The sequence below is a fragment of the Pungitius pungitius genome, chromosome 4, assembly GCF_949316345.1.
Source record: "Pungitius pungitius chromosome 4, fPunPun2.1, whole genome shotgun sequence".
Classification (NCBI taxonomy): domain Eukaryota; kingdom Metazoa; phylum Chordata; class Actinopteri; order Perciformes; family Gasterosteidae; genus Pungitius; species Pungitius pungitius.
The window spans coordinates 6,579,100-6,594,510 of record NC_084903.1 but is presented as its reverse complement, the minus strand read 5'-3'; the positions used below and the strand labels follow the sequence as shown (position 1 = coordinate 6,594,510).

Below are 15,411 nucleotides of genomic sequence, written 5' to 3'. Positions count from 1 at the left end.
AGCTCCATCACCAAAAAGGCCCAGCAGAGGATGTTCTTCCTGAGGCAGCTGAAGAAATTCAACCTGCCAAAGATGATGATGGTGCACTTCTACACAGCCATCATCGAGTCCATCCTCTGCTCCTCCATCACCGTGTGGTACGCTGCAGCCACAGCCAAGGACAAGGGCAGGCTGCAGCGTGTCATCCACTCTGCGGAGAGGGTGATTGGCTGCAATCTTCCGTCTCTTCAGGACTTGTTCGCTGCCAGGACTCTGAAGCGGGCCAGAAAGATTGCAGCCGACCCCTCCCACCCTGGACATGAACTGTTTGTGCCCCTTCCATCCGGCAGGAGGCTGAGGTCCATCAGGACTAAGACGTCCCGCCACACGAACAGTTTCTTCCCTTCGGCAGTCGGGCTCATCAACAGAGCCCGGGCCCCCCCTGACTGTCTCTGACTCCCATCCTCATCATCACTGTGTCACTTTTACTTGTCACCCGTCACTTTGTTTAGCTGGTGCACTTTATCCTTATTTTTATTTTTATTCCTAATTTTATCTTATCTCCTCTAACTTACTAACCCATAGCTTTAGTTTTTAGTGTACTAACCCATAGCTTATATTTTATATTTTATTGTACTTTTATTTTATTCTATTTTTATCTCATTTGCACTATGTTGTCTTTATTGTACTGTCTTCATGCACCTTCCGCCAAGACAATTTCCATGTATGTACAACATACAATGGCAATAAACGTTTCCTGATTCCTGATGATGTAGATCAGCGGTTTTCAATAGGTGAGGCGCGCCTCCCCTGGGGGACGCCAAAGAGCCACAGGGGAGGCTTGACACATAGGGTTGCCAACTCTCCCAACCCCAAATCAGGGACACTTTCGGGGGCTGACGGGGGGTGCTAGCGGTCGGCGGCCAGGCTGTGCATCATTTCACAGTGTAAAAGGGTTAGGTTTTTTTCTTTTTCTTGGGCAGCCTTACTGCTCATTTTAACAGATAGGACAGCTCACATGCTCCGCTTTGGCCCCCCGGCACATGTGCACACACTGGTCTGATGCGTCACAACAACCGAGTTTTTCGCGCATCATTGACTTAGGAGGCTGTGATTGGAAAACGGGACTGGAACTGTCCTGGACGGGACAAATCAAAATGATCCCATAATCTGGGATGTCGCGTGTAATACGGGACGGTTGGCAACACATGAAAAAAAAATGTATTAGCTCTAAAATGCATCGTTTCCTAGTCCCAGGTCAACAGAAGGCAGCATTGAGGGAAGAGACAGGACCCAGCAGAAAACGTAGGAAATATGATCCTGAGTACTTAAAGTTAGTTTTCACCTGGTCGGGGTCCGAGGCTGCTCCTCTGGCGCAGTGTGTGGTGTGCAAGGAGGTGCTAGCAAATGATAGCATGAGACCATGCAAACTTCGGCGTCACTAAACTAAGCACACAAGTTTAGTGAACAAGCCAGTTGAGTTTTTTGAGAGGAAGCGTGATGATTTGTAGTCACAAAAAAGCATGATCCAGTCGCACCATTAACATTAAAGGAAGATATTTACATTTTATCATTTGTTATTGAACTTTATGGAATTTACTGCAGATGCATGTGTGGGTTAAAACCCCTGATGTAGATAACATATAGCATAAATAAATACACAACATACAGGACCACTAGCAATAAAAAAAGAAAATATATATAAATATATATATATATATATATCATAATGGTATGTCTGTATGCAGGTACGTGGGTTTCAAGGCTTTCAAGCTAAAGAAAGTGAATAACAACTTGAACAGGAAGCTTTCAAGGAACTCTACATTTTCGACATTCAACTGCGGTATCCGTGCGGCATTGTGTCACCCAGCTCTGATGGCCTGTCAGCGACGCGTCAAACACCTGCTTTGGACATGCAACAGTCATGGCGGCAGCAACAGATCTGCGAATATGAGGACCTAAAAAGCCCAGCTTATGGTCCTGTGTTTTCAGAGAAACGCAGGGGCGACCTGGCGCGCTTGGTTCCACCCTCTTGCGACCGATGTTCTTGCGGGCTGCGATTGGTTGGCTAACAAAATCCTTTCCATCCATCCTTTTTGCATAATACCGGCATTTTAAAAGGGTGTTATGAGATGAATAGCTTATGTCGGAAGTAATGTGGAAATAGGACCACTTATTTAACCAGTCATTGCCAAACTACAAGGACACTCAGATGGACTCTAATTTATGTAGGGAGATCTCCGTAAACGTCGGATGGCTGGTCAAGGTGTCTGAAAGTTTTGCAGGAGAATACGGGACAAATAGGTCTGCGAACGGCGGAAACAAATGAACCAACGACTTTCACACGCCAGTCGTTCTCTGTTCATCTTCGACAAGGGATGTTGCTCCACTGTGCTGGCAGTGAAGTTCTTTGAAGCACGTGCAGGCCCCTTTTAGAACCACGAATTGGGACGAGTCCATCGACATAATTGTGCGTAAGATGGAGCCGCATTGCAGCACCATGCATCAGAACCATGTAAAGCTAAACTACATCTAATCTGGCGACAGGATCGGTACGGACAGAGCGTGGATGGCAGGGGTTTCATGTGATTAGTGTAACAGCCACAACAGCGGTTCTGATCAGCAACTTGAGACAATGCAGGCCATCGTTTTGGGGGAGGTTCAGTCAAAGCCACAACTTGCTAGACCATGGCCTTGATAAATCAAAAGTTTCTTTCTTTGTGCTAAGTTAGAAAATGTTGCCCTGTCCTGCTGAAGAATTCAAGTCAGAGACAGTCTGGCAGGATGGGGGTTCCTGTCTGGACTTGATTTAAGAGTCGGGACCCGCACGGACAAACAGAGGTTTCTCTGTGTGTATTGATAAGGGGATCGGTTTCTGTTCTGACTAAGGAAGCAAGGTCAGCGGGTCAACCAGCAGATGTGTAAGATAAGGCGGGAGGCCCACACCACACTTCATACAACACTTATACTTTTTTCATTGTTTACGTTAGGCAAGGTGGTCTGGACATTGGATGTGACCGGATCCTCAGAGGCGGGGGGAGAAGGTTCATCCCCTACGCCAGCTTAGGGCCAATAGAAATCTTTTCTTTGTCTTTCGGGTTATAAAACATGATGTTCTTGCTGATGTTAGTTAGTGTGTGTTCTTCCGGCCTGCGGGCCGGTAGGATTGCTCCTGCCTTTGCAAATGCAGCGCTTATACTTGACCTGTGATCTGATGAATAAATCTACCAGAACGAGAGAAGTAGTTTGGCTGAATTCTTACAGACGTCCCCATCCAGGCTTCCAATTTTTGAACACGAGCCTCTCTTTTTAAATTACTAACAGCCTCCTTTCTTCAGATGATTGCATTTAGTGTGACAATAGATCGCAGCATTAATATCAACTAAGGTAAAAATAATTTTCTTAGCTGGCCGAATGCGTAAGACCCATCAGGTGACATCATTCTAATGAAGGGCGTATGTGTAAGTCCCTGCAAGATGTCATCGTTGCCATGTCGGGGGCCGAAGGCGTGAGTCCCATCAAGATGACATCATCCTAGGTTTGTGGGCCGAGTGCGTAAGTCCCAGCAAGGCGACATAAGTTTCAAGGTCTGGGACCGATTTCGTAAGACCCATCCAGGTAACCTTCTTTCTAGGTCTCAGTCTGAGACCTAGGTGGGCGATCGGCAGTCCATTGCGACCTCCTCTATTCTGGGCTTTGACTCACCAGATCTCTTACCTCTGGTACTTGAATGGTTTCTCTTCCATCAACCTTGATCAACTGACTTCTACAATTTTGAAATCCAACTCTTCCACTTGTCTCCTGGATCCGATTCCAACTAAGCTGCTTAAGGAAGATTTTGCGTTAATTAGCACATCCCTACTGGATATTATGAATGTGTCTTTGTTGACAGGACATGTACCACAGTCCTTCAAGGTAGCTGTAATTAAACCTCTTCTTAAGAAACCTACTCTAGCTCCAGAGGTATTGGCTAACTACAGACCCATCTCTAATCTTCCCTTCCTCGCTAAGATCCTTGAGAAATCTGTCACGAATCAATTGTGTGACTTTCTACAAAACAATGCTTTGTTCGAGGATTTCCAGTCAGGATTTCGAGTGCATCATAGCACAGAAACGGCACTGGTGAAAATTACAAATGATCTTCTACTTGCATCGGACCAAGGACTTGTCTCTTTTCTTGTATTGCTGGACCTGAGTGCTGCATTTGACACCATCGATCACCGTATCCTGCTGCAGAGACTGGAACACTTGATTGGCATCAAAGGAACTGCACTCACCAATGTTGGTCACGGAGTCCCACAAGGTTCTGTGCTTGGACCGATACTATTTACCCTGTACATGCTTCCTTTGCGCGATGTTATCAGAAAACACCGCATAAACTTGCATTGTTATGCAGACGATACTCAACTGTATCTATCGATCAAGCCAGAAGCCACCAACCAACTTGATTGTCTTGGAGACATCAAAACTTGGATGACCTGCAACTTCCTTGTTACATGTCCCCATGTTTTGTGTCTCTGCCTTTAACTGTGAGTGGGGGTAGTGTTTTGTTTTTTGTCATGGCTTACAGGTGTGCAGTGCTGGTTGGCTGTTGGCGAGCAGGCGGGGCCGTATAAAACCTGGGGAGCAATCAGCTAACGAGCTGGTGGCCCATATAACCAGCCTGGTTGAGGAACAGAGGAGAGAGAGAAAGAGAAAGAGAAAGGAGAGGCTGTGTTTTGTTGTATGGCCTGGCTGAGATTGTTTTGTTTGGGATCTGGTCGAGTGAGACCCAATGGTACTCTACCTCAGTTCTGGAGAAGGGGCAGGTAGTTCTGCCCATGGGTGTACATTTTCCATCACGTAGGTAAACCTTTGTTACACACACTAAGTTAGCTGGGTGGGGTCACCCCTGTAGTTTTTGCAATAGAGAGGTGAGCTGGTTAGGGATAGATTGTGTTAGGCAGGGAAAGGGGTGTAGAACAAAAGGGACCTTTTGTTTATTTCCTTACTTTGACCCCAATCCCCACAATCCCCTTCTCCTCCCTGATTTGGTTATGTGTGTACCTTTTGTTTTGTTGTTGTTTGTTTGTGTCACCTACTAAATGTCCCACGGGGACCAAACACAAATTTTACGTGTCAGGACTCATTTGTTTCAGCTGCACCCCCCCTCCACACTACTTCACTGTCCACTGCTGATTATACAGGGGGCGCCAGCACAGGTTTTTACGTTCCCCACCTGTAAAACGAGTTCCAACCTAGGTGGGAACGTAACATTCCTGATATTAAACTCGGAAAAAACAGAAGTTATTATGATGGTGTCCCAGAGCGCCTTCGAAGTCAGCTGTCACGTGATACAGTCTCTATGGATGGAATTGCTCTGGTATCCAACAGCACCGTCAGAAATCTTGGAGTTCTCTTCGACCAGGATATGTCCTTCAACTCTCATATAAAGAAGACTTCAAGGACTGCCTTTTTTCATCTACGTAATATATCGAAAATCAGGAACTTCCTGTTTCAAAGTGATGCAGAAAAACTAGTTCATGCATTTGTTACTTCTAGACTGGATTACTGTAATTCTTTGTTATCAGGCTGCTCTTGTAAATCGCTTAAACCTCTCCAGCTGATTCAGAATGCTGCAGCACGTGTATTAACAAGAAGTAAGAAATGGGATCATATAACTCCTGTATAAACTTGCACTGGCTTCCTGTTAATCAAGAATAGAAATTAAGGTACTTCTCCTCACCTACAAGGCACTTGCTGGTGAGGCACCGTCTTATCTTAAAGAGCTTGTTACACCGTATTGCCCTACAAGGCATCTGCACTCCGTAGATGCTGGGCTACTTGTGGTTCCTAGAGTTTTAAAAAGTAGGACGGGGGCCAGAGCCTTCAGTTATCAAGCTCCTCTTTTGTGGAACCAGCTTCCACTTTCAGTCCGGGAGGCAGACTCGGTCAGTTCATTTAAGATAAAGCTTAAAACGTTCCTCTTTGATATTGCTTATAGTTAGGGCTGGCTCAGGTTAGCCTGGACCAGCCCTTAGTTAAGCTGCTCTAGGCTTAGACTGCCGGGGGACTTCTTAGGACACACTTAGCCCCTCTCTCACGCTCACACTCTAACTCTCTCCTTTTTTCCCCATTGAAGGGTTTTTTCATATTTTGGGGAGTTTTTCCTGTGCCGATGTGAGGGTTTTGGGACAGAGGATGTTGCATGTGTACAGACAGTAAAGCCCTCTGATGCAAATTTGTAATTTGCGATTTTGGGCTATACAAAATAAAATGAAGCTTAGGCAAAAATTCAGTCAGGAAGACTGGACAGGCGTTGCCATTCCCGGTAGACTTCCTCTCTCCATGGGGGCACACGGCCAGCTGATTAGGGGTGGGGTCAGGTAGTACCAGCCAACCAGATGTGGGTGATGTTACCGTAAACCAATTGCATCAGTGCTGGCAAACGTTAAAAGACTGTTCTCTCTCTCTGCTGTCAGTTGTCATTTCAGCGCGCACCAAAGGTGAGTCAGAGCGCACCAGACGTGAGCAGGTGTCATTGCAACACAAAACCAGATGCGATAGGTTGGCTCTGACAGCGGGGCATTCTCGGTAAGACGATTCCGGAAGAGAAACTATTATCCCCCAGCCGCACGTCCTTGCGCAACTGTGCATGTGACCGGTTGACGTTTAAATCGAGTTAGTTCTCAGCCGCACGTCCTTCCGCAACTGTGCATGTGACCGGTTGATCATCAAACGAGCTATTATTCAGCGGCAGAGAGAACGAGGGAGAAAGAAGAAGGGGGTCCGACACAACAATGTTGCGGTAAACGCCGAAACGCCGATGGGACGTTGATTGATTGCGATCGATCGAAAAGCTAAAGCAAAATCTGAGCCGGCGAGCCACCCGCCGAGGTACCGGCGTAGTAGCACTTTTACGAGGCGCAGCAGGAAGCAGTTAAGGTAAACGTAAGGGCGCTGCGCGGTCCAAGCACCAAGCCCCCCTCTGCCCAGGTGTGAGTGGGTAAGGCTCACAGCTGGCAGAGAGCGAGTCGATCCCTCCCTGCCAACCGCACCGAATTGAAACAACCCAGTATGTTTTTATGTCATTTAGCATACGATTTAATCCAAGGGACAATAAGTGCATTCAGCAGAGGGTACAGAACAAGAAGCAATAGAGTACAAATAAATCAAGTAGCCAAACTACAAGTGCGTTATTAAGAGCCAGGGCATAAACTGTCGAGCTGTTAAGGACTTAACGGTAGCTCGCGCTGAGGTAGCGTAAAGCACGCGCTCCCGGTACCGATACCAGCCGAGGCATCGCTCCCATAGATCGTGGTAAGGCTCCTTTAACTTGAGGAACCGGTCCATTTAGCTCCCCCGACCGAGGACCCGGTCTCTTGACCGAGTAAACACACAAGGCAGTTGCCACGACTCGCCGCGGTAGTTGCCACAGAGCCACAGGCACCACAACCTACAACAGGAAGTGCCTCAACAAGTTGCCACTGCCACGAGTTGCGCTAGCTCCTACTGCGGGAGAGCGCTACACCCCGGGACGGCTCTCCAGCTACTGCGGAACATTGAGGACGGAAATCACCTTCATCTCCAACGCCTGGGAAACGCGCAGCGTTCCATCCAGCAAGCAGCCCCTCGATGGGCTAACACTCGCCAAGTCGACCCTCCGCATCCACGCAGAATGAAGCAGCTCGGCATTCACAGGCACCCGCATTCCCTGATCGTCCACCGGGTAAGCACGCAGATACTACGCTGTTAATGTATGGACACGCTCCGCGATGCAAAGCTATTCCCCGGTTAGCACTGTCCGGCTGTCCTCATGTGATGCTAGCGCAGCGTCGCGAGACGACGCTCTGTGGTGTTTGAAGTAAGCGCTCCACGGCGGAGCACGCAGCGCTGCCGTCTACCGTTGTTTGCGCGGTGTAATGTAATGTTTACCCTGAGAGGGGGCATGAGCTAGATTCTTACAGAGCTGGGTAGCGATCGCAGTGTGAACTACGGGAGTAACAGGTCGGCAACCCGTACCGTGAAGCTTCTAAGGTACTCAGGCCGGGTCCACCGTATTGACTACCAGTAATCGATCAGAATAACGGCTACAACTGGACATGATGTTCTAGTCAAATAGGCTAAGCTATAGCTAATGTATAGCATAAATAAATACAGGACCACTAGCAATAAGGGGGAAGTGTCATAATTATGTGCCTATGCAGGTGCATGGCTTTCAAGGCTTTCAGGCTAAAGAAATATAAGGATGAATAAATAAAAAATAAATAAAATAAAAGGAAGCTTGCGCGACTCCTGCATACAGAAACAAGTCCCGGTAAATAGGTCCTGGTGGAAATGGAATCACTGCCCAGGGCCGCAAGCGACATTCAACTGCAATCTATCCGTGCGGCGCTTTGGGTCACCCAGCTCAGATTGCCCGTCAGCGACGCGTTAACCACCGGCATCGGGCTCGCAACAGTCATAGCAGCGGCATGAGGTCCTAAAAAGCCCAGTTCATGGTCCTGCGTTTTCAGAGGAACACAGGGGCATGCACACAGGACCCGGTGCACGTCCGTTCCGTGCTTGGTTACCCCTTCTTGCAGCTGTCAACCAAACGTGCTGGACTAGCAAGCCACGCAAGCCTCGCGCAACCCGCAATGCTGTGATTGGTCGGATAACTATGTCCTTTCCATCCATCCTGTTAGCATAATACCGGCGTATAAAAGATGTTCAGGAGAAACGAATCGACTTGAAGCGATTTTTCGGAAGTAATACAGAGCTGCGTTTACCCATTCCAGCCATTGGCAGATTATAAGGATGCACAGATGGGCTCCAAACTCATGGAGGGAGATCTCTGAAATTGCCGGTTGAGGGGCGTAAAAGTCCTGGAGGAAACTACGGAACAAACATGGCTGCGGAAACTAATAACTGAACATATCAACAACTTCCACACGCAAAAGACTGTGTTCTGGGTTGCCTTCTACAAGGGCCGGTGTGCCACCTATGCTGGCGGTGAATGGCTTTGCAGCACGGGCAGGCCCCTTTCAAAACCATGGATCGGAATGAGTATTGACTCATCTGCCCGTAAGATGCAGCCGCGTTGCAGAACCAGGCACCGGAACCATGTAAGCTACACTCGTCGCATGATGACAAGAGTTGGCGTGAAGAGGCTAATTCGCCAAACGCATTATGCCGCGGGGAAGTGTAGTTCCATGCTGCTAGCAGGATATGGCGTCCTAATTATGCACACAGCCGCAACCGATATGGGAACAGGAGCGGTACGGACGGAATGTGAATGTCAGTGGTTTCAATGTGTTAGTGTAACGGCCAAAACGGTGGTTCTGAATCAGTAACATTGAGGCATGCAGGCCAGCTGTGTTTTGGGGGGTTTAGGTCAAAGCCACGGCTTGCTAGACCATGGCCTCCTTTCTTCAAACGATTCCATTTAGCGTGACAATCAAGCGCGGCCAGCAATCTCAACTAAGGGCTAAAATTATTCTTGGTTGGCTGAAATATTTATCCGCTTAAGAAGTTGGCACCAACAGTACTCAGGGCATTCATTTAGGGGCAGCTACTTGACTATAAACCAAGGTCTCTCCTCGTCATCCCTGCCTAGTCCCCGGGCCAGTCAAGGGTACGTTGCGCAGCTGTAACCCAGACATTCTCCAACATCAAGGATGGTGAGTTGGATTCTGGAAGCCTAAGAGGGTCCGTGAATTCCAGAAGGTAATAGCTGCTAGCATCCCAGTGACAAGCTCTCAGCCAATAAGGCAGGGGGATCGTCTGAGGTTGGGACGTTCCTACGCCCTGGTCGTAGTGCAGTACGTGCAAAGCAAGATCTATAAGCAGTAAATGAGCGGGTAAGCATGCATATAACTGGTGGTGGTGGTGCATTCCCTTTTGGCATGTTGGAAGGCCAGGTCAGCGTCCCCTTGCAGTGGACCGGCGTAGTTCCTTCCAGTCTCCCTAAGAAATCTAATTTCCTAGGTGAACGTGACCTGACTTAATGTGGCTGTGTTTCCTAGGTTTAACGTTACCTGGCTTAACGTGTCTGTTTCCTGGTCTAACGGGACCATATAAATTTCTCCAAAAGATGTCCGAAAGGAGCCTTCTAGCTGACAACACTCTGTTTCGAGGTCTCACAGGGCCAGTCAAGCTGACTACCTTTCTTTTTCGCGGTCTCACGGGGCCAGTCAAGCTGACTACCTTTCTTTTTCGCGGTCTCACGGGGCCAGTCAAGCTGACTACCTTTATTTTTCGCGGTCTCACGGGGCCAGTCAAGCTGACTACCTTTCTTTTTCGCGGTCTCACGGGGCCAGTCAAGCTGACTACCTTTCTTTTTCGCGGTCTCACGGGACCAGTCAAGCTGACTACCTTTCCGTTTAGCGGTCCCGCGACCAAGTCACTATAGATAAGGTCTAGTTGCCTGTCTGAACAGGGCCCGGTCCAAGCTGGACCCGTCAAGCGACGCAGGGCTGTTCAGCAGGCGTACAGGATCAGTCAGGGACACCATGTGACCATCTGTTTCCCGGTCTGGGCGAACCCGGTCAAGTTGTTCTGTGAGGGGGGCCCTCCGCAACTGTCTATTCTGCGGTCTCCCTTGACCTTGACTGTCCTGTTCTGCGGTCAACCGTGACCACATCTATCTTGTCTGCGGGCTTACACAACCGCACCCTGTCCTTGTCGTGGGTCTATCTCGACCCCAACCTATACCGTCCTTCGGTCTAGCAGACCCTCTCTTTTACTTCGGGATCTGTTGAAATCCCACCATGCCTTACTGTGGCCCAGCTAGGCCCTCGCTACGCCCTGTGGCTTCCCTTGCCCCCGTGTCCTTGTCTGTGTTTCAACGAGATCTTCCTGTCCTTTCCTTGTTAACTGTGGCCGCTATCGGCTCTTGACTCCCCTTGACCCATGATATGTTCCCCTATCAAGCTAACCCCTTGTCCCACCAGCTCCACTTCAAGTCTGGCTAGGACTCCTCAGTGGCCGTAAGTATTATTTTATTCGTCATAAAATAAACCTGTTTTTGGGGGATATAGCTCGGCTCAGCATCCCGGCCCCTGGCCTATCCTACGGCAGGATGGGGTCCAAGCCCCAAACACATTGCAATATCAATATTAATGCATGTTATAATAAAGCAGTGTTCAAACTTCAACAAGTCTCTCCGGATTGAAATGAAGCTTAGGCGAAAATTCAGTCCGGAAGACTGGACAGGCGTTGCCATTCCCCGTAGATTTCCTCTCTCCATGGGGGCACACGGCCAGCTGATTAGGGGTGGGGTCAGGTAGTACCAGCCAACCAGATGTGGGTGCTGTTACCGTAAACCAATTGCATCAGTGCTGGCAAACGTTAAAAGACTGTTCTCTCTCTCTGCTGTCAGTTCTCATTTCAGCGCGCACCAAAGGTGACCCGCCACCACCCCTGACACCTCCAATCTACAGAAGTACCTGGCACATCAGGAAATTGGAGCAACTTATTCTCTACCACCATCACCAGTGTCTGGACTCCCGAAGGGGGGGATATAGCTCGGCTCAGCATCCCGGCCCCTGGCCTATCCTACGGCAGGATGGAGTCCAAGCCCCAAACACATTGCAATATCAATATTAATGCATGTTATAATAAAGCAGTGTTCAAACTTCAACAAGTCTCTCCGGATTGAAATGAAGCTTAGGCGAAAATTCAGTCCGGAAGACTGGACAGGCGTTGCCATTCCCCGTAGATTTCCTCTCTCCATGGGGGCACACGGCCAGCTGATTAGGGGTGGGGTCAGGTAGTACCAGCCAACCAGATGTGGGTGCTGTTACCGTAAACCAATTGCATCAGTGCTGGCAAACGTTAAAAGACTGTTCTCTCTCTCTGCTGTCAGTTCTCATTTCAGCGCGCACCAAAGGTGACCCGCCACCACCCCTGACACCTCCAATCTACAGAAGTACCTGGCACATCAGGAAATTGGAGCAACTTATTCTCTACCACCATCACCAGTGTCTGGACTCCCGAAGGGGGGGATATAGCTCGGCTCAGCATCCCGGCCCCTGGCCTATCCTACGGCAGGATGGAGTCCAAGCCCCAAACACATTGCAATATCAATATTAATGCATGTTATAATAAAGCAGTGTTCAAACTTCAACAAGTCTCTCCGGATTGAAATGAATTGAATTGAATGGTTTCTCAACCCATACAAGTTAAACTTCTGTCATGACTAACTTTTGGTGTTTGCTTAGGAATTTCACTATGGCAGTGGGTAAGGTATTTATTAATTTATTTATTCGTTGAAAATAAATGTCTTTTGGGGATTGGGCTTATTGGACCTTACTATCCCTGCCTTCGGGGATAGTACGTCATGATGGGGTCCAATCGCCAAAGACCTTGCACAATTCATATTTTATACTATTAAATGAATCTTTCCTGATTGAAATGTAGCTTAAGCGCAAGTTCAGTCAGGAAGACAACCAGTCTCACTCTGTTCGCCTCCTTTGTAATTACTCTATCAGCTGATTGGGGGTGTGCACATTTTAGTAACCAATCAGATTCTTTCCTTAAACCAATCACGTTGTCGCTGTCAATCTTTAAAAGTGTTCTCCTCTCTGTTGGCTGTCAGCTGTCATTTCAGCGTGTAGCTGAAGGAAACCTCCTCCACTCCAGTCACCTCCAGTTGGCATCAGCGTTGTTCCTGGTTCGTCATCAGGTTGCTGCTATTCCTTACACCACCACCACCAGTGTCTGGACTCCAGGGCGATTGGGCTTATTGGACCTCACTATCCCTGCCTTCGGGGATAGTACGTCATGATGGAGTCCAATTGCCAAAGACCTTGCACAATTCATATTTTATGCTTGTGTAATAAATTATTGTATTACTATTAAATGAGTCTCTCCTGATTGAAATATACAGTATATAGAATCCAGTTTGGAATAAAGCAGTTACATTCTAATGTTCTCAGCTTATGAGACTCCTAAAGTGCATTTTGTTGTGAAGCAATATTTGACTGCAATCTGCCTTTTGTTATTCAACCCTGTTGCACAATGACAATAGAATAACGTTGAAACCTTTGTAACCTCAACGTAAATGCAAATGAGGATTGTTTGTTGTGGTGGTCCCACCAATTACACATAATAATTTGACTATGCAACACCAATGTGATTGACTAAGTAATAGATATTGAGAAATACCCCTTATGGTTGGAGGGAGGGGAGATGAATGTGAAAAATAATCACAGGTCATCCAGGGTCTGCGTGCACTAAAGTGATGTTGTGAAGTGACATGTTGTGATGGCTTTCCAAAACCTTTTGTCTTCTAGTGTGATGTCAATCCAATTGCTACAAATAGAAGTTTCGGTCGAGAAAGCAAGCACTCAATTCCTTTAACTGCAGTGAGACTGAGTGCTACTACACTTCACATAATCATTCCTGGAATACAGTAGAACAGATTTAGGGAGACATGATAAATATATGTATTTTTCAGCTCTGTGAAGTTTTCCAGCACACACCTGCTTCACCCAAAAGTGGACAAGCGTCCAGATGTTCCTTAACAACTATTCTCCCCCTGGAACCAGTAATTATGCTCCTGCAGCGAGACTCTGGGATCTCTCTACACACACCAAAGCCCAGCCACTGGGAGACAGTCAAGGTCTGAATACCTACCTTGGCATTGTTGTCATTTCTTAAGTCTAATAACATATTTACTGATCTGTCGACACTCTCATAATAACATTACTCAAAAGGTTATCTTAGACCTTACAAGCTGGGGCATGCTGAAATACTGTACATAGTAAAGAAAATCAATCTGAACAAAACGCACTGAGAAATAACTCTCTCTAACACTAAATAATGAATTAATGGCACTGTTATAAAAGGTTTTGCCAGGAGAAAAACGTTTTGTTTTTTAGATAGACTGTTCTTTGTAGATGGATAAGACGAATAGAGAGGTGAAGTTCAGCTAACAGACCAACCAGACAGGACGAACTAGACCCTCCTTCTTTAATAATAATAAATAATAATAATAATACATTTTATTTGTAGCGCCCTTTACATCGGGGGATCTCAAAGGGCTACAGTTTAAAAGAAGAAATAAAAACAAGTAGGCAGTTCTGTACAAAGATAAAAAATAATTTGGAGGAGGACATCTAGGAGGGGGGACCATGTCACAGCCGGTGTCTCGTCAAGTGTTTGTCTCTACCCTCTCCCAGGTGTTTCTCGTTCCCTGATTGCCTCCCCGGTGTATTTAACCTCTGTTCGTTTGTCGGCTCCCTGTCAGATCGTCTTATGTTGTTTCCAAGCTTTCCAGCGTTCCTGTCTCCCTGTCTTTCCCGGCCTGCTCTTCGTACCTGACCCTCCCGCCTGTCTGACCACGTCTCTCTCCAGCCTCAACCCCGCCTGTCTGACCACACCTGTCTCCAGCCTGACCCCCGCCTGTCCGACCACGCCTGTCTCCGGCCTGACCCCCCGCCTGCCTGCCTACGTCTGTCTCCTGCCTGACCCCCGCCTGGCTGACTACGCCCGTCTCCTGCCTGACCCCCGCCTGGCTGCCTACGTCTGTCTCCTGCCTTACCCCCGCCTGGCTGACTAAGCCCGTCTCCTGCCTGACCCCCGCCTGGCTGACTACGTCTGTCTCCTGCCTGACCCCCCGCCTGTCTGACCATCCCGTATCGTGCTCTCGCCCAGGTCACGCTACTCACAAATAAAAACTCTATATCCAGCTTACCTGTGTCCCGCGTCTGCTATTGGGTCGTTTCCTGACGGACCGTGACAGACCATACCTTTTGCTAAAAAGAAATGTCTTTAGGCCTGATTTAAAAGAGTCTGCGTCAGAGTCAGAGGGGATTGGTAAAGTCCCAGTTGGTTTCATTCGTTCCCACAGATGAGTTAAGTTGGCGACATGTAATGACCAAGTGGGAAAATAAGAAGCTAAGACATTAAGCTAATATGGAAGGGCCAATAATTGCAGTTCCTCAAAAGGTCATCAAGTTTCCAAAAAGAGGGAATCCCCTCAAAGCCCCATGTTGAAATGAACAAATTCACAGCAGAACAAAACACTCTTGTAAAAAGGTTTTGCTCGCTGTAGCCCATTTCTCAATGATGTAGGGGTTGTTTCTATACAACCGTGCAATTTAAATAAAAACTTAAAGTAAGGCTTAAGGTCATACATAATTGAGGAAGTGGCCACTTTAAGTGACAGATGGGAGTCGTATCAGGTTGCTACCTGACTAGACGTTTTTATAGCAGCTTCAGCTCCACCAATCATCCATCTGTGTCCATTTTTAGAGCTACCCTGTGTCTACGAGTTTTACGAAGCTGTGATCAACTTCTTCACGAGAAAAGACCGGTAGATGGACTTCATGTAACAATAGAAATAATCTAGTGATTTGTGAGTGAGAAACTATTTCAGGCTTAACATGAAATTGATAAGTGTGGTTCAATGACTTATCCATAAACATTATATTTGTAACATTATTGACGCCAAAGTCTGGCCTCGAG

The 15,411-nt window shown here is 47.5% G+C and overlaps 1 protein-coding gene across 2 annotated transcripts in view; it reads right to left on the bottom strand.

Moving 5' to 3' along the window:
* LOC119195232 (cell migration-inducing and hyaluronan-binding protein) overlaps positions 1-15,411 on the bottom strand; it is a 172,022-nt gene that overhangs the window by 142,317 nt on the left and 14,294 nt on the right. The gene's annotated exons all lie outside the window — the stretch shown is intronic.